The sequence below is a fragment of the Hesperophylax consimilis genome, chromosome 14 (genome assembly GCF_061612785.1).
Source record: "Hesperophylax consimilis isolate HC1 chromosome 14, BYU_Hcon_1.0, whole genome shotgun sequence".
NCBI lineage: Eukaryota > Metazoa > Arthropoda > Insecta > Trichoptera > Limnephilidae > Hesperophylax > Hesperophylax consimilis.
Window position 1 is genome coordinate 8,381,425 of NC_142849.1, and position 26,245 is coordinate 8,407,669.

Consider the following 26,245-nt stretch of genomic DNA (forward strand, 5'->3'; position numbering starts at 1 on the left):
TACTTTTCTTTTAGAGTGCCCCACGGGTACAGAAGCATATTTATTGCCGTTATGTAGCAAAACTGCTTTTAAACTTCTTTTCAATGAGTCAATAAATAAATAAAGCCTCTAATCATCTGACACATGTTGAATGTTAAACATTGACATCAACTTGGGAACATCAGAACAATACACAAATTCGCCATCTTGAGAAAAATTTAGCTCAAATTGTTTTTCTCTGCTTCTGTACCAAGAGAATGAAGTTCCAAATCTCAACTAATACTGTTAAATATACTAATTTTTATCATATTTCATAGTTTCTGATATAAAACTATAAAGCCGAATAGGAAAAACAACTTTTTTCGGCATATTCATAAATATACGCCTTAAGGTAGGCAATCCCGCAGAAAAATGCATTTTGCGGAAAATTCTTACGTGCTGGAAAAAAACTGAGAGCATTTCTGAACTCAGCGCACTAAAATACATAAGAATCACCCATTATTTTAAAGAAAGCAATTTGGTCGCAGGCCTGTGTAATTGCATGCGCGTCCAAGCCTTCATCATTATGCCTAATGCCCATAATATTATTGGTCGACAACTCAGTCCATTAGGCTTTATTTACCTAACGTCATAATGGACCAAACATATTCGCAGTCGATAATGTACATTGCTACATAAGTCGATTTCCATTATACAATAATAATTATAATAAGACAGCATGAATGAAAGCTAACAAAAAAATTAAATATCGATCATTATTGCTGCCAACCAATTGGGAAATAAGCAAAAATATAGTTCACTGATAATTATATTTATGTAATTTATGTAACCTACCTATATTATAGTAAAGATTTGGTATATACAATACCAGTTTATCTTTAATGTAAGACATTATATATATGAATGAGAGGCTAAGAGAAAGATGAAGGTTTGCAAGTACCTGGTGATTCATTTCTGGTTGCTAAACTTCGTATAATCACTTTAATTTTAATAAATACTGTACATTGCATCCAGAACACCAATTTGTATGTCATATTTAAACTTATGAGATTTACACTTATTTTTCTGTCTACTATTTTCAGCCTGCAACGTTAATTTCATCACGAGCCAAGGAGCCTTGACATATATATAGACCGGTCGGTGGCCGAGTTGACATCGCGCTTGGGTCCCACTCGGGCGTAGTGTGTTCAATTCCTCGGCTGGCTTGTCAGGTTATTCGTAACCCGAGGATGTTTGTCTTTCGTTTTAAAAAATAAAAATAAATATATATATATATATATATATATATATATATATATATATATTAACGTTGCAAGCTGAAAATATTAGACAGAAAAATAAGTGTAAATCTCATAACTTCTGAGCTCACCGTTCGAGAGTTTAAATATGACATACAAATTAGTTTTCAGTATACAATGTACAGTATTTATTAAAATTAAAGTGATTACACGAAGTTTAGCAACCAGAGATGAATAGCCAGGTACTTGCAAACCTTCATCTGCCTCTCATTTCGCCATTTCATTAAATTTCACACCACTTGTCAAAATGCGGCATTGAATGTGGAACTAAGTGTTAAAAAATAATTTATTTCTTTAAAAATGAACATTCACCAACGCTACCACATAATTCAGAATAATAACAGCTTGTATTAGAAATAAAAAGCTATTTTGGCCTCATTAAATATTTGTTCCTAAATATTTAATGGGGCTAAAATAGCTATGAAAAGCTTTTTATAGCTTTTTGGCCTCATTAAATCTTTGTTCCTAAATACCGGCAGGATGACGATAGGTAATTCAGAGTTATCCAGTTTATTCCACTCCATTTTCGGTAAAGTTCTTAGCGATAACGGTTTTATGTTACAGTGTATAGTGTGAACAAAGTGCAATATATATTGTTCATTTTGTTTGGGATATATTTTTATCTTCACTCATGAAAATCTTGCTAGAAAATACTAAATTATATGGTTGATATTACTTCTCAGCGACGGACAAATCTATATAATGTACGAAAGAGTATCTGTAGGTTTGATTTGTATACAAATCTAAATTTTATTCCTAGATTGGTGAAATTTGGCACACTTGTCCTACAAAGTAAGAGAAAGGTCATTGTTTAAATGAAATTTCAGAAAACCACCCTTAACCCCGTTTCCAACCCCTTAAAGTAGAATCAAGCCCGGGAAACTTTGGGTGCTTCAGCTAGTTGCTATACAGGGTAGTGTCCGGGGGTAAAGCGGACTAACTTAGGGTGATTCTACATGATGCTAGAAGTAGAAAAGAAAAATAACATTTTTCAATCTTCCTATGTTTATTTTCCCATGTAAACAATTCAACTTTTTAACCTAAAAACTACCTCAAAAAATTATTCATCCAATTTACTTGTACTATCATATAGAATCACATCCCCACGTAGTTAGCGCACTTTACCCCCGGGCACCTTGTATAAAATCAATCAGAGTTATATCGCCCTAGCGAAATCTACGCACCCAAAATCAAAACGTTGCTTGAAATAAAGAAATAAAGACACCATAAATACCACGCCATTAAAGCATTCAACAGTCTTCCACTTGAAACAAAAATTGAGGAAAGGAAAAATAAATTCAAACACAAAATAAAACAATGGATTAAAGAACAAAAAGACAATATTACCAAAATTCTATGACATAAAATAATAAAACATATACACGCAACACAAAAAAAAATAAAACACGCACAAACACATAAATCATTATAAATGCCGATTTACATTCTCTTTTAATATTTTTCTTTTAGTGTGATAATTATATTTTAATTTTTAATCTTTATTTTTAGTTTAAATTTATCTTTATTTTAATGTTGTTTTTCTTTTTTTTAAATGTATAAATTCTTATATTATAAAATGGGGGCCTCAGCACGGGTAAACAACCCAGTGAGGCCAACATTACTGAATTAAAATATGAAATATTGTAAAATAATGTATCAACAATAAAAAATAAAAAAATGGTTTTAGCTGAGTTAGGTGAACAGGTCTGAAGAGCCAACTACTTCCCAACCTTCCTATTCTCCATATCCTTTTCCTAACTACTCACTACTATCTTAAGCCTGACAATACCCGAATCGGAGATGCCATAATGTCAGACAGTATCGCTTAAAAGCTTCGGACAGTATGGAGCAATTTCTTGGGACAGCGGAGTTCACATTTAAAAAGGGATTAAATCTTCATTACAACATTAATGTTCGGCAATTTTTTTTTGTTTACTCGGTGATTTGAACTCAATAGCATCTTAACTTGCCCAATTTCCACGCTGGTTCACCTGTAGATACAACTTTTTTCGCTTATTTCTAGTTCATCAATCAAATTTTTTTTACCAAACGACTTGTTGGCTTGTAACAGATTTCGCCTAATTACGCATCGTAAAATAGTGCCGATAAAACGTGTAACTGATTGACCGCAAATACACTTCCCGACTAGCAAAAGCAAGGCTCGGTCAACGAATAAGGCAAGTACAAAAAACTGGTTCCTAAGACCTGACCAATAATTCTGCGTTTTTTTTACAGGCGGCAAACTACGCCATCCCAACACTGGCTCATGTATGACCCACTTTGGCATAGCAGAGAATTATACCACTTGTCAATTTCAAGTGATTAGTAAATCAATACCTGTGTAATCTGTTTTACAACAAGATGTTTGACAGAATACCTAAGAGGAACCCTGCAATACCTAAGAGGAACCCTGCAATACTTAAGAGGAACCCTGCAATACTTAAGAGGAACCCTGCAATACTTAAGAGGAACGGCTGCGCTGCCCTTTTCACACAAAACTCAATTTTGGATTTAATGCCAAAATATCCAACGACACCGATCAAAAAAAATTACGTTAATATTTGATCTTTAATTTAAATTACACAACGAAAATACGCCGGAACACAAATTTTGTCTTACATAAATTAAAAATTAAAAGAAGAAAAAAAATGAAAAGCGTTTTTATTAAAATACATTTATATACTCTAATGTCAAAATTGATTTGACTGAGAATTGAACCTTTCTTCCCGGGGGCTGGAGGCAACCGCGATACCTACCTTGCCAAATGCCGATCGGGTAGGACCGACATTGTGTCGGTACGTGATTGACACTAAAAGTTGATAGAATGCATTGTCATCTACAGTGAGTCTGTCTAGCTCGATCGGATGTCGGGAAATGGGATAATTTCCGCTTCCAAGATTTTAATTAATTTATTACTGAGAGTAAAAGTTAAATTCAAATCGATTTACTTAAAAGACACATTTTAGGGTGTTTTATTTTTTGTAAAACGCCAAAGATTCTAAAATAACGAAAAATCGAATTCTCCAATTGCCTTTATTTTACATTATCAAACACAAAAAATAAAATACTCAAAAAAGCATAAAACCCTTCAATTCAACTTTGCACACGCAAACTTACAAATTCAATTACTAATCAGTTAACAACATCCTGTATTTGAATGTAAACATATAGTTAGGTCCGCTTGATTAGCGTAAGTCACTTATTAGACATTATCGATTAATCTCAGTTAGAACATTTCTTATCCACGTTCCCACAGAACAGAAGACATTCGTACAAAATTGTTATCGACCGAATAAAACCGTTACGACATGTGACTTCACACCTTGAGAGAAATTTGAATTCCATGTCGATTATTGCATTGACCTTATATAAATGAAGTTGTAGTATTCTCGTAGTTACATGATCGTTGTGACATGTTTTAGTAGTTAACGAGGGAGTCAAAAGAAAGTTTACTAAATGTATTCAAACGACATGTTTATTTATCGTACTTTAAATGGAAACGAAACCTTGACAATAACAAGTGGAAAACTCTACGCAATAAAAATAATCATTTCGCATGAACTTAAAAAGCCCTGGACAGAGAATTAGTATGATATTGAATGAATGATATTGTAGCCAAATCCAGGGTGAGGGGAAATTGTCTAGCAGCCATTTTGGATGACAAACTTTTGAAATGATTTGTACACAAAAAGGTATAAATTTAACTATTTAAAAATATATATATTGTTAATGCAATAATATCGGCTTATGATTTTTGGTGTATTTGATGAGACATGGAACGTTTTTCATTTTCGGCTTTCTTGGATGACAAACTTTTGAAATATTTTTAAGTATTTGATGAGACAGGGAAACTTTTTTTGCATCTTCCCTCTCACCTCGCGGCTTAAAATTGTTCTCGGATGGCTCTGTCCAAGGCTTTTTAAATTCATTTTATCGTGTTTTTTCGTGTTTGTTGAAAACTTCGAACGGTGAACTCTGATGTTACGAAATTTGCACCGCTTTTACCTTTTGCAATTTATAGGTTAAGTCATTGATGTATTATATTTAGTCAATGGGTTAAATGCATATATTTTAAGCAAGCATTGTAATTTCCATAATGAGCTATGGACAGTTTGATAATGCCTTCAGAGGGCGAAACAGTTGTCACGCGTAATAATAATTACACAGCAGAACTTGTTTAAAAATACACTGTATTAACTATAAACCCAATAACAATATTATTGAATATATAAAAAATGAAAAAAATAAAATCGAGTTCTACAAATTAAACTTAATAACAATAAATAAATGAGCTATGGAACTTAAATATATTTATTTAACTATCATAAAATAATTAATAAATTAAGAGTTTACTCAGTTTTGATTGATGAAAGCAACGCATATATATACAGGGTGTCCGGAAACTCGTAGTACAAGCGGGAAACTGGTGAATCTACATCACATTTGGAGTCGATTTTGTAGTATATATTTTTTTTTATTTGAGCTTTCGTTATCGAGTAAATCGAGTTTGAAGTTGATTTTTTTTTTTTTTTTTAATCAAATTCTTATAAATTATTACTGAAGATCAAAGTACCCAACTAATTAAAACTATTTGAAAGTAAAACAAATGAAGAAACTCGGATTTGAAGCATTATTTTGAAATCACCCTTCATTTAACCCGGTGTAATCATAAAATATTTCTGCTCTGCAGGGTTAAAACATCTGTTATTCAACCCTAAACACCAGAAAAAACTTTAACCCTAAAATAGCCGAAAAATATTTTTTTTTGGTTTTTTTTTTTTGAAAATGCTTAAATCAAAAAACTTTATGTTTTTTTGGGTTCCCCATGTGGTGTAGATTCTCCAGTTTCCCGCTTGTACTACGAGTTTCCGGACACCGTGTATATTGTGTAATTTATCCAAATATTTATTTTTATAAATTTCAACATTACTGTTTGTAAGTGGGTTTTAATACACTAAATTAATACAATGAATTCTGGATGGTTAGTTTAGGCAAATTTCTGTTTTAACCTTTCCACACCGCACGGAAGTATTTGTATGTATCTACATATTTTTTCTTGACTTTCTGGTATAAAATTGGTGAGAAAATTCAAATATGGAACCTCGTCGATAGACTAACTTGGTCGATCCGTGAGACATTGATACAAGGCATTCTTGCATTTCAATGAACAATGTCATCTAACCAGGTGAGTTGTAAAGTATGATGTAGCAATCAAATTCGCCCTTCAACAACAGCTGTCTTCGTGACTTTGTTCCAACGAGATAAACAGCACTCATTACGTCTACTAACCGATTCGTCTCATCGCCCCGGGGCGATCGAATGCAAATCCGTTCCGTGGATAATTGGATAGCTGCACGCGCTATCAAAAGCATTTAGTGCATCTTCGCATTGCGTCACGAACCAGGTAATAACATAACCTACATTTTAATGTCGGCTAAATATCTTCTCACAGACATTAAACGCATTACATTGACTATTACAACTCAGAAAATATTTTATATATATATAGAGTAGGGTGGCCTCCAATGTTGTAGCAGGGGTAAATAATATCCAAAAATTCCTAAAAGTTAGGTATTTACTTAAATACCTACCTACACAATTTATGAACACGACGATTTCAAATTTGAAAAAATTATCTTTACTAAACCAATAAAACGGCCAACATCTTGGAACTTAAAGTAACAAATTTACAGACAGATGGAATGCCAAATGGTCGAGTTAAAACATGACTTCGATTTGCTTAGTCAATGACAAAACCAACATTTTTGTAATGTCGACTCGATCTTCGCAAGCGCATTTCTTTGCCTGTTACAAATCGGATATAAACATGTAATATTATATATTATTTATGTACTTACATAGTATATCACTGTAATTTATATATATTCAATATGGAGGGCCCTCAATGTTGTTGGGGTATTGTTCTCTCACGGATCATGGAATAAGTGAAAGGTTCCCGTTAAACGCTGATTCTCAACCTGTTTCAGCTTGTGATCAAATTGAACATTTGCCGAACATAACAGTGATGTTGTTATGCTTGTCAACATTTCAGCAAACATTGAAACTGACCAAGAATCGGCATTTAACGAGCAACGTATTTTTGTCAATTTAATTTTTCAAATGGCATTTATCATCGCTTTGACGATCTCACATGTGATGGAATTTGACACACCTCAACCTAATAGTAGTAGGAAATATATATTTTCAATATATCAATATTATTAAATCGAAAAAAAATGACGGCCCACCCTATTGAATATTTTTGTTCTTCAGCATTATCGGTAGGTATGGGAATATATAATATAATATAATACAACACAGAATGCTGCGGCAAAATGGCTGTGAAATAAATTAACTTTCACAAGTTGTGTCAAAACGGCCATTAAAAGTGTGGCTCCATATCTCCATAGTCTGTATAGCGCTGAGAGCGACCAATCAATTACCATCTTCTGATTTATAGTACTATTTGGCGAGATAATTGAAGAGCTTTTTCCAAAATATCCCAATTCAAAAAGATATCCCCATTTCCCAAATGTTATGACTTTTCTTTAAGGTATTTCAACTCTATGGTAGAAAAACGGCGATCTCTGGAAATGTGGAATATACACAACTTTTTTGTCAGGAATTATTAGATTAATGCATATATTTTAAACTCGCAACTTAATTTCCATCACTAGGTATTGTGTTTTTCAAATATTTTAACGTTTAACTGCAAAAATTAAAGAAGATTCCATATTATCTGTTCCATTTTGAAGCCAAACCTCTAGTAAAAAAAACGCTAGTAAAACTAGTAGGTACACGGAGAAAAATGAGTATTGCTAAATTACTAAGGACGGGTTGTTTCGGAGAATCTGAACAATTCATCAAATTTCAACGTTCATTTTCAAGTTCTGTGAAAGATTTTTTCAAGTTTTGTTTTTATTTCAGTTTTGTCAAGCAACTAGCCTACAATGATATAAAAACAGAACTTGAATAAGTCTTTCACAGAACCCGAAAATGAACGTTGAAATTTGATGAATTATTCAAATTCTCCGAAACAACCCGTCCTAAGAATCTCTTAAAATTATTTGTAATCCGTTTAAAAACGGGATTGCAGCCCATTGCATCCTAAACTTTTAGTAAATTCCTAATATAAATCCTCGATAACATAACAAATGTTAGAATTTTTAAAAACACGACTTCTGATATCGTGATAATATATTTGTATTTTACCAAAAAATTATAAGAAAACCAATCAATTTATTCGTTAAGGGACTGCAATCCCGTTTTTTACCGGATTACCAAAAAAGAAGAGTCTTAATAAATTAGCACCATTAATTTTTCTACGTGTATATAAATACATTATTTAGGTTGATACATACTATTATATGTATTTAGGGCGGCATGTTTCACAGAATTAGAACAATTCATCAATTTGATTTGATGAATTGTTCAAATTCTGTAAAACAACCCGTCCTAAATTTCAGTTCGGTTATTCTTTTGTCAGATTTCATTAACGGTCATAATTTTTCTTTCTGTAAAAAAAGATTGTAGTTTTGGATTTCATAAAACTAGGATGACTTAAATTGCACCGCGGTCAAAATCCTCTTTCGAGAATTCATTTGCAGATTATTCATTTAGGTCAAAATATGATCAAAGTCTGTTTGCAAAATAACTCTTCAATTTGTTTTTTGATCCGCCCAAATAACACAACTAATTTATAAATGCCGGAAGTAAATTACAGATATAAATTTTATTGATTCTCTTCGATAACCTCTTGTAGAAAATTGATTAAATAACTGATTAATATGTATTTTAACGATTGTATCTCGAAATGTACATTACAGAAATAAAGAAAATTTCGCAAGAAATAACGTTTTATCTATACGAACACATTGCTGGTAATATATTTGTTCTAGTACGCCCATTTTGCAATCCTATTTATCACTCCCAAAATTGGACTTAATTTTTTTAAATAATTTTAATGCGTTGTTATTATTTCACGTTTCAAACACCGTTATTAATTCATTCCTTTTATGCTAGCAATCAATTTGGCAATGTGATTCGGATTAGATTCAAACACGACTTCGTATGTAACCACCTCATATTTTAGTGTTACACAAATCATACAGCATCTTAACCAAATAGAAAAACATTATTTTTTTATTTTATTTTTGTACAGCAAAAACTCACGAACGGTGAGTTTTGGCGTCAGTTTATGTGAGAATATTTTTACGTTAACGCAACTATTTTATCTAGACAAGTTATGTCTATTATGAGCTATGGAGCTTTTTAAATATTCATTGTTCTGTCAAAAAAAAAATATTTAAAAAAAAAGTTTAATTAGAAAAAAAAAAGTTTATTTCTGATAATAAAATCTAAAAGCTTATTTCATCACCAATCAAAAACAGCTTTTAGTTTTTGGATACGTTTAGATATATTCCATTTATTTGAATTTTATTGCAAATCGGAAATAATCTGACTTTTAAGTTTGTATCTTTTTTTTTAATTGCATTGCATGAAATGTAAAAATGAATAAAATCCTCATTCCTCTAACACACACTACGGAATAAAATCTCTTAAGTATATTGCCTACACACTCTATAACACTCTTCCAGATATGTATAAAAACAGCCAGCATAATCCAAAAATTCAAAGTAAGGCTTTAAAAGAATATATTTTTTAAACATTTAAAAACTTTTCTTGTCGTGTTGTACTTTGTTTGGTTTCTCTCTCTCTCTCTCCTTTTCTATCCCTTGTATTTGTAATCGAGGGTAATTACCTCCTTCTAAATTCCTACCTTGACTGTGTGCTTATGTGTATATCCCTGTCTGTTTCCTTTTTGGTTTCTTCTTGTTTGTTCTACTTAACCTCCCTTTTTCTATTTATGTACTGTTTTGTATGTGAAACTAATAATTATCATATATTTCTATTTTTGTAATGTTTCGTATTAACTCCCACCTTTGTATTTTAAGTTCCTCTCATCCTACAATGAGTTTTGTAATTCATCGGGATTGCTCTAACAAGAAATAAAAATAATATTTTCCTTGTTATGTAAACTCCTCCCGTCTCAAAATTGGGTTTTATAACTAATCGCGATTGCTACGTAGCTAAGAAAAAAACATGCAAAAGATTAACCACTTTCCCACGCATTTTCAGTTGACAACGTTGACCCACAATTACCGACTCATCACCAAGAAAGCATCCCGCATCTCTATAAAGTACTGGTTTTCTAATAGGATTTAACCATGTGCCATGTGCACTTATTACCTACCTCCTCTTTAAATCCGGCTGGAGGAGAGACGAGAAGAGAAGTGAGATTGTACCAGTCCGTGGAATGTGCATGAACTAGGCAAGTGCTGGTGTGACTAGAATAAGTACTATCACTTGCTAGCCGGGTTTGATCTACCAACCCACAAGCGCTGGAATGGAGGATTGGTTGAAAAGCTTCAGTGGCGTGTCTCGCGTAATTTAAAACTACCCAAAACGGACAAATTTAACATTTTACCTGAGTACATTTATAAAATATAGATAATGTATTTATTTATCAATTTCGACAACGATATAGCCATTTATGAAAGTTTGATAATAATAGAATTCTAGGTATGTGAAATGTACATAAATTTACCTAACCTAACTCAATTAACCCTACGCATTTTTAAGAAACTGAACCATTATTGGACGCACACAGGTACTAGAAATCATTTGATAATCTTTATCCTTTGAATACCTAAATAAACTATTTTGAATAACTAATTTTACTACCCGGTATCGCTTGAGAAACCTTTTTTCGAAATCTTGTGAAACAGGGAGTTTTGCTTTAATGTTCCTCTTCAATAGAAGCTGGCGCTTGTGTCTAGAAAGATGATTTTTAAAGCTTTAAACCTCATGATGGATGAATTAATTAACTTTGCCACCTGAAAATAATGTGTTAACCTAGAACTGCACGAGAGCTTTTAATGGGATAGTATACATCACATCGTAGAATATCTGAGAGATATATTCACATAGATTTTTAATTTGAGTTATAATAAAGCCCTGAAAACTGCAAAAAGCACATTGGATGGGTCTTTATCAAAAGTGGTATACTATGATGAAATCTAAACAACAAAGTTTAAAAGTAACTTGTAAAAATAACATTCCATAATGGTAACTCTATAAAACTAGAATAAACAACGGCAATAACATAATTTTATCCGGATTAAAATCCACTCCTGTGAATTTTAGTTCTACCTCGTACATCCAGAAGTCAAAATATTAGTGTTTATTTTATTATCTCGCATTGAATTCTCTTTAGGGAACAATCGTGACGGACATAAATTTGTAGATACATCATTCTCCGTAATACAAGTGAGTGGGAGGGGTATGTTGTGTTTTGTGTGCGCCCATGGTATTTATATTACAGGTAAAGGTAATGCTAACGGTTTATCGTCTCGCATACCTCTCTGAGACTGCAGATTCCGGATACAGGGGGGATAGAGTACTTACTGGATAGAAGTGCGGACTAACTGTTTCCATGGGCGGAACTGCAGTATCTACTCGGTTCAGTGTTACTGCAGTTTCGAAGAAGTTGGAAACGGGTATGAAATATCGAAATTTTACGATATAAACTCGTGAATATTGACAAATAATTTCATTTTTTTGTAGTTTTCTTTTTAAATTTTATACTTATACTTTGTATTATTTAATTTTTTTAAAACTTATGTTCTAGTATATTATTCAATATAAAAATGATGTATAATATATGTACGATCATAAATTTAAAAAAAAAACATAAAGTAGATTAACAATTTTACAAAACTGCTACCTAACAGCTTAAAGAAGTATCATTGTAAAGATGTAACATAAATAAATAATTAAATGTAAGAATTTAAAAATATATATTTTATTTTTAACTAGGTACCTCAAATAATACTATACTAATAAAAAGAGGGCACAATTCGTCACTCTTAATAATTGTGTTCATTAATTTATTTGTATATATGTAATAATAATTAGCAGAACTTGTTTTTAAATAAATCGTTTTTTTAACTTAAGGCGATACCATTCGTAGTAATGCATGTTGTTGGTTTGAAAATTTGGTCGCCTAGAAATGTTTCAGATGCTTTAATTAAATACTGAGAGTAGAATACATCTTGGCCTTTGATATAATCGAGTATTTTTTAGATAAGTCTTTTTATAAGTCCAGAAAAAAATAATGTATAAGGCCTATGAAAACTGCTTTAAAGTTCAAAATCTCCTACTTACGAACCCATTTTCAGTTATGATTTTATTGTATAATGTGGCAAATTAAGTTATCTATAAAATCCACAATCCACAAAATAAAATAAAAGGCACTTTTAGGACATGTTTTTTTCTTGCATAAATCAAAACAGGCGGATGGTGTTAAGCGGGAATTTAAACCTTATCACCATCTACGTAAGGGTTGTTATTGATAGCGGCTCAATTTAAAATATTACATGACGCAGTGCATCGCCTTAAATTATAAAAGTATTCAATATAAAAGAAACTTATAATTAAAACGGAGTTCTCCATTATATTGAGATATTAAGCAAAAAGGTTTCATTTTTCTACCTCCAAGTGACCTCCAACGCTCCCAACGTTGTATTTAAAATACCGAATCCGGTCTACGCGCACCGCTTACCGCGTTCTGATAGTAGAGCACGTAACAATGTAAAAATAAAATTAACTTCACAAGTACCTACCAACAAAGTTTTTATTAATTCATTGTCATTTTGCGAATTTGCAGGTAAGTTTGAGATAAGAATGATTTATCATCCAACACAGTGATGAGCAACAAGCTGCCCGTGAGCCTCGCCCTGCCCACAAATTTTTCGATATATCATTTGGCTTAGTGAATATCAAAAAAATGAGATAAAAATATTCAACGGTTCTATTCTTTTTTATAAAGGGATTTATCGAGAAAACTTATTTACTCACCAAAGTTTTGAATCAGCCGCTTAAAATAATTTGCTTTTTTATTCCGAAAAGACGAAGTTCGTGGTTCAACAACTCAATATAACTATAGAAAATTTTTCACCCTGCAGCGCAGCGCATGCATTGATGCATTTAAAGGTTTCCGTTTGATATAATATCAACAATACTTCTAATTGCAGGGCAGTATTTATTTATTTTTTTATAATATAATATTGATTACATTTTATGATTTTGACTGTCCAACTAGGAAGGATTCCCGTTTCAGGACAGTCAAATTTACAAGTTTCAAGTTATAATAAGTATTTTAAAACGAAGATACATAAAAAAATACATAAAAAAGATACATAAAGATACATAGAGGCGTTCGTGATTTCAAATTACATTTTTTAGTATCTTTTCGGAATTAAAAATTAAAGTATAAATCATAACATGCAAAATAACTCATTCTAAAACCCAAATTATTATGTTATGGACAAAATTGTCATTAATAAATAAATAAAAAAATTAAAAAGTTTTATAGTTAAATTTTGTTTTACTACTGGAACCTAGCAAAAATTTTGTCTGTGGCGCTTTTAACGTTTGCGATTTGATTGAAATTTTACATTGGTTTGGTTCGGTTCTATAAGGGTACGCTTCAAAATGATGTTGCTGAAAATGTATACCCAAGTAACAGAAGATATTTTTCGATATTTCTTGTTTAATAGCAATCTTTCAAATTTCCGGGTGCCATGATGAAAAATGCTACGTTTTCAAAATCTGTTTAACTTTTGTCTACCTATTTTGAATTAGCCCCCCAAATTTTCGAGTAAATGATAAAAATGGATAGCTTTTGACGCAATTATATACATCTCCCTCTAACATATGTTCCTTCTTTCTCGCACCCAACCTGTTACCCAATTACTTGTCCCTGTCTGATAGTGTACCTACATCGTCAGTCCGTTAAAACGACCGGTGCAGTGTTCCCTCATTGAGTGTAGTATCGAATCTATTACGGAAATATGTACATTAATAACCACCTTCTGTGTCGCATACAGTATTGTGACTACAACAGTATTTATTGGTTTGACCTTAGAGTCTTAAAATTTTCGCCTGCGACGCTTTGTTTTTACGTTCTATGATTGTTTTATTTAAAAAATTACGGGTTTGGAAAAAAATAAATAAGTTTGCGACACTACCGACTACAAAATTGACCATGTCAAGTTTTATGTGCTTATGTTTAACGAATTGAAAATGGATAAATTTGCTCTCACCATAAAAAGGTTGATCATCACTGATTTAACATCTTAGAATCTTGAAGTAAATCATATATTTGTCAGATCTTCCAAAGCAGTAGATATTATTTAAGGTTGAACGTGTTACATAAATGATTTCCAACAACTTCAATTTATTAACAATCTCGTATATTGAAGGTGTTCCTTCACGATATTAAACCGGTATGTTATTTCATTTTCAATTCAGAAAGCGGATTGAGAGAAGCGGCCGTTTCATTTCAGGATTGAAAGTTACACCGCTATGACTTAATTTATGCGCACAAGAAATCAGAAGAATCAGAATCTATGCGCAATCTTTCTAATGAGAAAAGATTTCACGTTTCAAGATGGCATTAGAAGATTAGAACAATGTCATCTATTTTTTTCCTCGAAACAACGACATAAACATAGGAAATTTCACTTACTGAGAGTAGAAAAGTCTTGCTATAATTCGACTGTTTTGCATTTCGTGTCAGTAAAATTGTTTGTACGTTACGTTTCCGTTTCAAGATAGTGGCCGTTTTAATGGTTCATTCGAGTTAACCTAAAACTTTTCCGAAACGTTTTAAGGACCAGATATGTTCCTCTGTCAGTTCTCACGTCAAGACTCTACCATTATTTTTAAACGAAGCTACTATAAAGAGGAAGCTACAAGCCAAAAATGTCTATCTTTATGGAATTCCTTATACTGTAGGTTATAAGCATTAAAATTGCTTGACAAACGGAGTCCTTGTTTTTAAAAGAATTTTTTTATTTCCTAAAATTCCAGGTAGGTACTCCATTACAATGAGTCAGAGATATAATAACTACAAAATAATAAAAAAATGATAATCTCGTAATTACTAAGGAGTTTTTTTGTGTATATTAATTATCGAGGTTTCTGACACATATACTGCTGTCATTTTTTGACTCATCTGTTTTTAAATTGCTTTATTAATATATTGTTATTGTAATGTCTAATATTCCTTATGAGGAAGTTACAAGCAAATATGTGTATATTATTGGTATACCTTATATTGTAGGTAATAGGCATTAAAATCGCTTGACAAACGGAGTGTAGTAACGTTCGATTTCAAGCAAAAAACTGGTTTTTATTTATTTTGTAAATAATTTTATAAAAGAGCAAAAAAGTTAATCAAGTGAAACTGTCACAGATAATCTTAGCTATAATACTGTATTTTTAAGTTGTTTTGTTTACGCTTTCATACATTTCTATTGTAAAAATATTTTTTTTAGTAGTTTACATTTATATTTTTTATTGAGTAATTTATTTTCATTCTACTCAAGCGAAACGATAGGAAAACCTTCAATTTATCTAAAGCATATTTTTTGGTATTAATAATGTACACCAATTCGTTATAAAGATCAATCAAAATAGTGATTTAGCATTAAGCTTCGCCTTAAGTGATTCTAATAGCCCCCGACTATCATCCCTACATGACGCAACATACATTTATACATACTAAAAACATTGTTCTCATCTTGTTCTTGAAGCTAGTGGAGAGACAACATTTTAATGGTTCAGTAAATATTCTTTTTTCAAATGGGAAATCTTTATTTACATTTTTTCAATATTTTGGTCATCATAATTACCATCATAAAATAACACACCGTCCTGATTGTTTGCTTCATATTTTCTATCAATAAATCTGGTCAAGTTTTGTAAGCAATAAATATAAAAGGTTAATTTGTACAATTTTGCTTGCATAAGTCTATGCCACATATTAAATATGGGCATTAAATTGCATTACAAGCTATATGTATCAAATGATTTGTAAAATTAAATTGCATCACTTCTACAGGTTGAAAAAAAATAAGTCCAAACATTCCGACCTGATAATTTATTTGCATTACTGTGCATAATAGCCCCTGGCATATTAATACAGCCAAAGTTTATGCACGTAAAAAGTAATTGCGTACAAATTAAACTTGTTTTTATTGCCTTCGAGCACGCAGCATAAACCGGGATGGAGAGATCTCTCGATTTATATATAGCTCGAAATAATACAGAAGAAATGACGAAATCACTAGGGATCGCAAATTCGGAGACGTTTTGAAAAATCCGGATTTTCTTAATTCAAGAAACTCTGAATTCGGATTATTGAAAATATAAAATTCTTCAAAATTTTTCAAATTTCAAAGACCGATAGCGACCTTTATAAAAAAGAGAGGAGAGAAAAAACGCCATTACGTTAGTATAGTTTGCCCCATTGAAATGTTTAAAAAAGTAACACTTATTTTTATTTTAGCCATTTCTACATCCATGTTTACAAATGTCTAATTCAATATCACATTCTTATGGTTTATTATATTTTGATTAATACGGCTCATGCAATTCAGCTTTAATATATCATTCCTAATCTAATATTGAATTCCTTTGTGCAGTAAACTATTATCACTACTTATCACGTACTCCAATTGGGATGCATTATCGCATTCATATAAACGTATAATATAAATTTTTAATTTAATATTAACCCTTCAGGCTAATTTGTTCGCTTTTGGGAACAACTCACATAGATCGTTGTATCTCCCTTACTGTAAAGGGAAAAATATGATCTAAACGGTGTTATAAAGAGAAAACAATACGCCTTATATTCAACTCTAGAAATTAACTGCAGAATAATATAAATGTACACTTTTATGAAACTAAAGTATTCAAAGCATTTTTAAAAATATTAGGAAATTTTACGATTTTTTTACCATTTAATTTTTTATGAATTTATAAAAAAAAGGGGTGACAATAAAGTTTGTAATACTATGTCTAAAAAAATGCGTGTGTTTTTAAATTTTTTGTCAACAGTAATTTTTGTTACATAAAACATAAAATAGCGATTTTTTTATTTTTTTTTATTATAATATTTTAAAATTAGTTTTCGGGTACGTTCAGAAATATTCCACTTATTTGAGTTTTATTGCAAAGCGGAAATATTTTATCTTCTTTCAAAATATGGCAGAGGCCTAAAGTGTTAAATAATATTTCGATATAATTTCCCTATCTTTTTCGTATTTTAATATGTTTACAAAATAATATGCACACTTCATTGCACTAAATCTTGCATGTTTGCATGTGTTATCAACCTTATAAATACAAACTCCTTTATCATGTCTTAGAAATAATTACATGCTAAGTATTGCATGTCTGTTGGACTATATTATATTATATTATACTTTATTATTCGATTTCTGATTCCAATGTATTCGAAATTCCGGATTTTTCAAAATCCGGATTACCGTGATCGCAATCTCTAAACATCACTTCTTGTGTGATTTAACCCCGACATGTGAGCCTACCCGGCAAACAGGATATATTTATTTATTCGCCACATAATAATGTGGTTTAAACTTCTGTAAATACGAGGGCTTGCGGGAAACATGTTAAATATAGTGCTGTAAGGTTTCGTTTCTTCGTTTTTCCTTTCCTCCCCATCTCTGCTTTTTCTTCTCTTTCTCTCACACCGGAAAAAACAGCACAAATTTTTTAAGACATGTAAATTATAAACTTGATGTTCTAAATCTAAAATTAATAAAGATGTCTGACAGAATATTGGTATCTGATGTCATTTATCTTTTTAAAATCATTAATTGCCTTGTTGACAGCCCCACATTATTGCAATTGGTTTCTTTTCATGTTCCTTATAGTCACACGAACTAAAAATATCATTCGCTGCAATAATAATAACAACACAAATTTGTTACCCATACACAACATAGGTAACCAATGGGCAGAAGTTGCACATATTTTTAATTGCATCGAAAGAACTTACAAAAAAGCATTTCACATACATTTTGAAAATAGTTAATAGTTATTTTAAGTTGTAGAATTTAGTTATCATGATAGTATGTTTACACTGTATAATTGTTTGTAATCCTTTTTTTTTTTAAATTATACTCTTTTGAAGATACCGAAATAAATATTTTGGTAACTAAGGAAATAAATATGTTTTACTTAGCGTTCACTCAGATTTATTTTTGAAAACTGCAGCCATTATCATATCTGCCCGAAGAAGGTACGATTGTGTCCGAAACTACTTTGATCTCAAAGTTATGTAGGTTATGAAAAGACATGTATATTTCATAAATTTTGTATGACCATTTATTGCTTCATCCCAAACACCTCGATACGAATAATGAAAACATTTATTTAGATTTGGTTGCACGCGTAATTTGGTAACTTCCCGTTTTAATTTGACCATCGATTTGTCTTGGGGCCGTGTCAAATTTAGAACCTGTCCGCTACCTCGTTTACATTAATTCAAACAACCAAATACGAGTATTCAGAATATGTGATTCTATACCTGACAGGTGAATGGAAAGTGTGAGAAAACAATCACGTTATAAACTGATGTCATGCACGCAATATGTAGATTCAAAAACAGACAGATTTAATCAAATATGGGGAATAATTTTGATGTTTGTGGGTAAGTCTGATGAAAAGGCGAAATCCTGATTTCTGCAAGAATTGCCTGAAAAAGGGTGTTCAATCATCGTCCTGCGAACCTGCCACAGATACTTTTAGTATCGAAGTATCAACAAGAATCTATGTATCCGATTTGTTGAAAAAAAGACACGCGAAGAAGAGAAATACTGATCTTATTAGTCTTATTTGGTATGTAGTTAGATAATTTGGTATGTATTTACTTAATTTGTCTTCAATAATTAAATATTACAATTTGAGTTTTACTCACTAAGTTATTCCAAAAAAATAAATATTCATCCAAGACTTGCAGAAAAGTCAATAGTTGTCGCACATCAAAATAAAAATAAGATATGTTTATCTAAAGACGCTGTCTAGATTGCATTTAGTAGATGTCGCATATTGAAATTAAAATAAGGTATGTTTATCTAGAGAAGCAGTCTAGATTGCATTTAGTTCGGGTTGAATCTTGCGATCATACATAAAGATAGTTGCCAATAAAAATGTGTGGTGAGAAAAATGAAGGCAATGTCAGTAGGTCTTATTCGAAGTATGATACAGTTAAATATGACCGAAGGAGATAGGATCCCATTAACTCATTTGGTAGAGCGATGCCCCGGCAGGGCAAGGGTCCTGGGTTCGAGTCTCAGATGTATCTTGTTCTGATTTTTCTGTTTCAGATTTTCGTTCAAGAATCGCTAATATTGTCTTCAACAATTAAATATTACAATTGGAGGTTTTACTCACTAAGTTATTTCAAAAAAATAAACAAATATATTACTATAAAAGTATTCTACAGATAGATAAGTTAATGTATAGCCGATCTAAAAATACGCAACTGAACGTTTTGTAAAATATAATCACTGGATTGTATGTTCGCGAGGTTTTAGTGATAGACAACTGCAACCGTTAATAATACATAATTTTAGAAATTATGTATTATAAATTATTATTCAACAGATTAATGTTAAGCCCATCTAAATATCCGCAGCAGAAATTTAAAAATATCATATCGCTAATGTTCTGTGAGTGAGACAAAACTGTGGCGTTCAAACGATGTTTTATTTAGTCAATGGTTCAAAATTGTTAATGGAATTATAGACAGCCCCGATTTACTGAGCCTAATGACCTTCAACATACCAACTAGAACTGCACAATCGAAAATTCTTTTTAATTGCAACAACAATATAAGGACTGAATCATTTAGATACTAGATGGTACTTATGTTGGCAATACTTTTGCAGAAATTGTAGATGTGTTCAACTGCAAGGAATATAGTTACAAGAAGGCTATCATAACATGCCTTGATAATAATAATAATAAAGGATATTTATACTTTTACTAGCTGTACCCTGTCACGCGTTGCTGTGGCTCATTCTGATTGTACAGGTAGAGAAACAATGGCGCGTTTTGCTTTTACGTCTAATGGAGGCGCTGCATTTAAAAAAAATAAGTTTCTCCCTGTCACAGGTGACATCTATATAATATAGTTGTACAAAAACACACGCGTATTCAAACGCAACTTTGTGTCAAAATTTCAAAGCAATCGGTGAAAAACTTTCAAAGATTTGGAACAAACAAAACTTTTTATTTATACAGGGTGTATCGGCACTAACCCGACAAACTTTAACCAGCTATTCCTTAGCACATTTGTAGTAAAAAATTTTATGGACACTTTACTGTCCGGTAGCATTTTTTTTTCAATTAAAAACAAAAAAAATAAAATTTCCACACTACACCACTGTCATTGGCATTGCTTTTCGTGTTCAACAGCTGTTATAAGCAAGTATGTCAAAAAGCGTCTTCGCTCTTTCGCACACACTAAATAATAATAGTTAAAAATGAGACGAATGGTGCCGTGCCAATTCGTTGTGATTGTAAGTGTGCGCCAATATAGGTACACACGTGCATTATTCAACGGAATTCGAATAAAATATTGGCCAGATGGGTTTTCAAACTTTTACAAAGGATAAAACAGTGGTGACATGTGGTGAAAATATGAATAATACATTTTTTATTAAAAAAAAAAACGTTACCGGACAGCAAAGTGCACATAAGATTTTTTACTCCAAATATGCTAAGGAATAGCTGGTTAAAGTTTGTCGGGTACGTGCCGATACACCCTGTATAGATAGATTCTTCTGCATGGGTTATATTTAATAGGTTTAATATGTAATAGCAAATTTTACTACACGATAAGGTTCCACTAAATAATTATGCATATCACATGATTGTGAAGACCATATATATATATTTTTTTTTTATAGTGAATACCTCACAAGAGTCCCAACTGCTCCCGTCTGGAGCCAGTGAGACTATGGCAACCCCAATTGGGGGATGTTGTGAGGCTGAAGGTAAGTGGGGAAGGGAAAGAGGAAGGTGGGGAAGTACCTGGCTATTCAGATCTAGTCACTAAACACGGCTAAAGCCATTTGGAGCAACGTTTCAATTCTGAATGGTGGTCTTACACCAGGGCGATACTGGTAGTATCTTCCACTCTGGAACGTGCCGCAAATATACTATATATTATTTTAATTAATTAATTGTAAAATAACACAAATTAATCAAATAAAATTTATTTGCGCACGCCGGGTTCGAACCCGCGACCTTCGGAATGGCAGTCCAATGCGTTACCACTGGACTATGCCGGCCGTCAAAACACAAAACTATGGGCGTATAATATAAATAAATAAAAACAATGGTAGTGTAGGAAAATATTAAATATACAGATATCTCGGTACTGAGATTGTAAGGTAAATCTGAATGCATTCATGAAAGATGAGATGCATACGCTAATGTAAGTCTACAGAGTGCAGTGTGAGTAGAGTGCAGTGTGAGTGGAGTGCAGTGTGAGTGGAGTGCATTGCGCAGGTACCCAGTCTGACGGCTTCGGAACAAGGCTTGTCACACCAGATATGGAGCACAGCATGATACCCGATATCCTTTTGCCATTCTTCTCACTTCTTGCTTCTTATTCCTTACCTCTTACTTCCTGCCAGGCAGTGGCAGACCTAGAATTAATTGACGCATATTAAGCAAGTTATAGGTATGCACATCATTAAAAATATGTATATGTATAATGTGGGTGCGTGAAGTGAAATATTCCTATTAAAAAAGTAACTAGTGAAATAATTCACGTTCAATGAATTCAAGTTTTCTTGAAAATTTTCAAAATTGCGACTGATTGTGTGAATTCAGACAAGCGATGAAGTAGATAGGTACCTACCTATATTCAGATTATTTTTTATTAAAAAACAATAACTTAGTAAAAGCCTCTTTTATTTTTCCGTGAGGAATCTTACTAACGGCCTATACTGCACAGTAGACTACGCATTGGACACTTAAGTCGCAGCAAACCAAATTTATACCGAATTAAAACAAGTTTCTCGTTAACTATTTAAGTTTGAAAAAATGTATATGTTATTTTTAAGATAATATCTATAGATTTGTTATGCCGAAACGCTAATTATATGAAATTCCTTCGATAGAAAAAAATATCAAAATAAGCTTCGAAAATGATTTAAAACACGTTTTGTTCCGTTATATAATATGTTATAGGCATGAAAAAATCACAGTGTATATATAAATGCAACTAAACCATTTGTCGAGGGATTTTTGCTATATTTAAATATTTTTAGCATTTTCGCTTAGTTATTATCGTTTTTTAACATTGACGCGCTCCCTCTAACATTCGTATTTACATATCTCCCTTTCAAACCATCTTTGAACGCTTTTTTTATTTTTTTTATTCTAAATTATATTTGTATTAAAATGGTATGGTATATTGTACTCCACGCTAGGAGTTCACCTGTGTTGTGGAGGACTTTTTTCAATTTTAAAGTTATATAGTTCTAAAACAATACAGTGGAGTTGGTTACACAGAGAAACAATAAAAATTAAAATATAAAATCGATATTTCCATAGTTATAACAGAAAAAAAAGTGTAATATAAAAAATTATTTATTAAAAGGATTGTAGCCAGTTCCATATGTGTTTTTTGTATTCTGTAAGATTAGATGTTTTATATTGTGTTGAAAGTGAATTGTATAGTTTTATAGCTATTTTTTTATTTACTACGGGGCCTTAAGTTATGTGGATGTGGAGAAAATTATTCGCATCAATTATTGGTGACCTAGCTATAACCATCATGTCAATTCTTTATGGGCATAAAAGAGATGTTGGAACGCCACACAACTACCTTGACACACGGATCGGATTCCCATTTAGACAATTTCTCTTGCAGATTCCTTAATTGTGATTCACTCAATCGTGAATTCTGACAACGCCTTAATACGAGTATATTATATGTTGTGTGTTTGTGAGTGATGTGTGTTTTATATTGGGTCTGTGTGTTACGTGTAGGTTTTATTATTTTATGTTATGAAATTTTGATAATATTGTCTTTTTTGTTCATTAATTCATCCATTTTGTAATTGTGTGTCTGAATTTATTTTTGTTTTCCTCAATTTTATTTTCAAGTGTTAGACTGTTGAAAGCTTTTATAGCATGGTATTGATAGTGTCTTTGTCCAAAGCGTGTATTTACCGTCGGAGTTTTTATAGGTCAAAAATGTAGTTTAGTAGATTTTAACGTATAATTGGCGTATATCTAGTACCTACCTCATAACTGTTGAATATTTGATCTGTATCAGTCAGTCTATGTTTTTTTAGTATTACCTTTAAGATCTTACTTACTCTGTGATCGTCTTATGCATAACACGCATATTCCTCAGGGATCTCATTTACATTGCAATCAGCTAACTTTCGCCCCACTGTCGTACATCAGGATTGGTATCACAACTCCATTGAGAATTAAAATCTGAATTGTCAATTCAAGATTCAAGCAGTACAAAACACTAAAAGCTTTCCAGAATTATGTTTAACTTATTCATATTCACATTTTATACTTCCGAATGTAACCTTTAACGTTTGTTTTCTTTTTGTTATAATAAGAAATATCACACTCGCACACATTGCTCAAGAAGTTATTTGCTTTCAGGTGGTCTAAGAGTCACGAGCCGCCTCTGAAAAAAAGCATTCGTTATAGTGAATGAACTCAAGAGTTGTTAGGTGACTGTTGTATCATTGCGCGCCGAGATCTGGCCAGCCAGGCTCTCCTCGTAGGCAGGGAATGGTATCATGTTGATGTGGTCATAATATATAATATTATATATTAGATGGAGGAAATAAACTCAGCTTGACTCCGCTCTAGGATTCATAACGCTTACGGAATGATAGTGGATAACCTGTGATAATTTATTATTTCGACTGAGGCGACGGATGGCGGTCGGTTTATGAATTGATATATTTTTTTCTGCTTTATATCAACACATGTCGGCATTTTGCATGAAAAAAAAACTACGTATGAAATGGGATACCTACATACACAGATAGCGAAATGTAACAAGGATTACCATGGACTTTCAGAATAATAGTAATTGATTTATGATGTACATATATCTGACTGTTTTCCGACGAATAAAAAGATTATGGCGACTTATAAAAGGGCGGGTGTGTATTGTAGCTTGTCTTCTTATCATTACCATCTGATAGTAACTTGTATCACAGTGTGACAATAAATAGTATAAATATTTTACCGACAAGATCATTATTATATTCTACTCATCAATATAATTTACTTGGTGATTCAGTTCATCTCTAAACGAACTTTCATCATATTTGGCGCAGCCGAAACAAGAAAGAAATATACGCTAAAGTAACAAAAATAATAAATAAATTGAATAATATTATTACACATATATTTGGCTGATTTCTATAATACCATTTTTGCGAAATATCACCTAAATGACCCATAAAAGAAATGTTATAGACCAGGGCTTCCCAAACTTTTTTCAACTGTGACGCCCTTGGGAAGTTGCCAAATTTTTGCGACGCTCCCCCCCCCCCGGTGACCTAAAATCTAAGCCCCCCGCCGCTCATTTGTACCAAGCGTAGTATTTTGAAGCCCCCCCTGAACGGGTCACGTAGTATGGGTACGTTACCTAATAACAATTTAGGGGAAAAACTCCAAATAGTATCTAAATTTTTTATTAGAAAATAAAGAACACAGCATAAAAACAAAAATGGAAGCAAACAAAAAAGATAAAAAAGCAATTTTTGTCTTTGGTATTAATGAGAAGGATGTGCTTGCTTTTCTGAGCATAGTTTCTCAAAACGAGGTTGAAGTTTCGAAATCGCCACTCTCGTCTCTGCCTCTAAATTTATTTTTGATCTGTACTTATTCTTAATTACTGCAACTGCAGAGAAACCTGTCTCACACAAGTATGATGTCGCAAACGGTAATAAAACCCTTAACGCTGCAGTGCTGATGGAACGATATTCTCGCTATAAAGATTGCCTCACGACGCCCCTGGGATGCGCGGCGCCCCGGGGCGTCGCGACTCACAGTTAGGGAAGCCTTGTTATAGACGATAAAAATAGTTACGTTAGTTAGCAGAAGATAAAAAAATCTAATTTAAAAAAATATATCTCACTGATGTAAGCATCGTCCTTTTTGACAGAGGAATGGATATTGGAGGCGGGTCCGCCCCGGGAACCATTTGTTGGATAAATAACATCTTTGCCATAGGTTACCCCAAGTGGTTCGCTTCGTTTAGTGACTTAGCAGAGGTGACCGGTTCATCGTGTGAGGTGTCTTTAGATCTTGGCGGCGACTTGGGGAGACCCATTGACCTCTCCAGCAACACACCCGCCATCTTGCACCGCAACGGGAGTGATGGAATCCGTCACTCCTGGGCACACTGACCCGCCATTCATACCCTTTTCCATCCCAGAACTTCCACTCCTTCCTTTTCTTAAAAATACCCTCTACACATCATTCTCTCCACCAAAGATGACATAGGCCTTAAAGGAAATTATTTTCCTCAGGGCCTCCCACGTGGGGTTAATGTAAAAAAAATGTGCAAATTTCTTGTCTCCAGAGCTCACTGTTCGAAATAGTTATCGCTGCTTGATATACCACACAAATATATGTTCAACTTACCTGCATTATTCCGTGAATAAATGTTTGCTCATGAACACAGAAAGACCTTAATTATCATTCTAACATTCCTCGACAGTAAGACCACCTATCGTTTCCTATTCATAGGTGACTGTTCGTATCTATCTCGTAACAAATAATCAATCCATATTCATAAATCTCTGGAAGGAGATTGGTGAGCATAATCGTGAGGGAACGCTCAATGGGCCATGGACCAGGCAGCTGCAGGTGTTCTGTGGACATTGGTGGATATTTAGCAATGTGGCTTGTCTTCTATTCAATGCAAATGGAGCTACAAAACTTCCGACACGACATGACATGATGTAACATTTAACCGTGTACCACTCGAATTAGATTTATTATTTATTACGTATCTATGCAATCTA

The 26,245-nt window shown here is 32.5% G+C and overlaps 1 protein-coding gene across 1 annotated transcript in view; it reads left to right on the forward strand.

Moving 5' to 3' along the window:
• The window catches only part of Cad99C (cadherin 99C), a 258,171-nt gene that overhangs the window by 172,375 nt on the left and 59,551 nt on the right, over positions 1-26,245 (forward strand). The window lies entirely within an intron of this gene.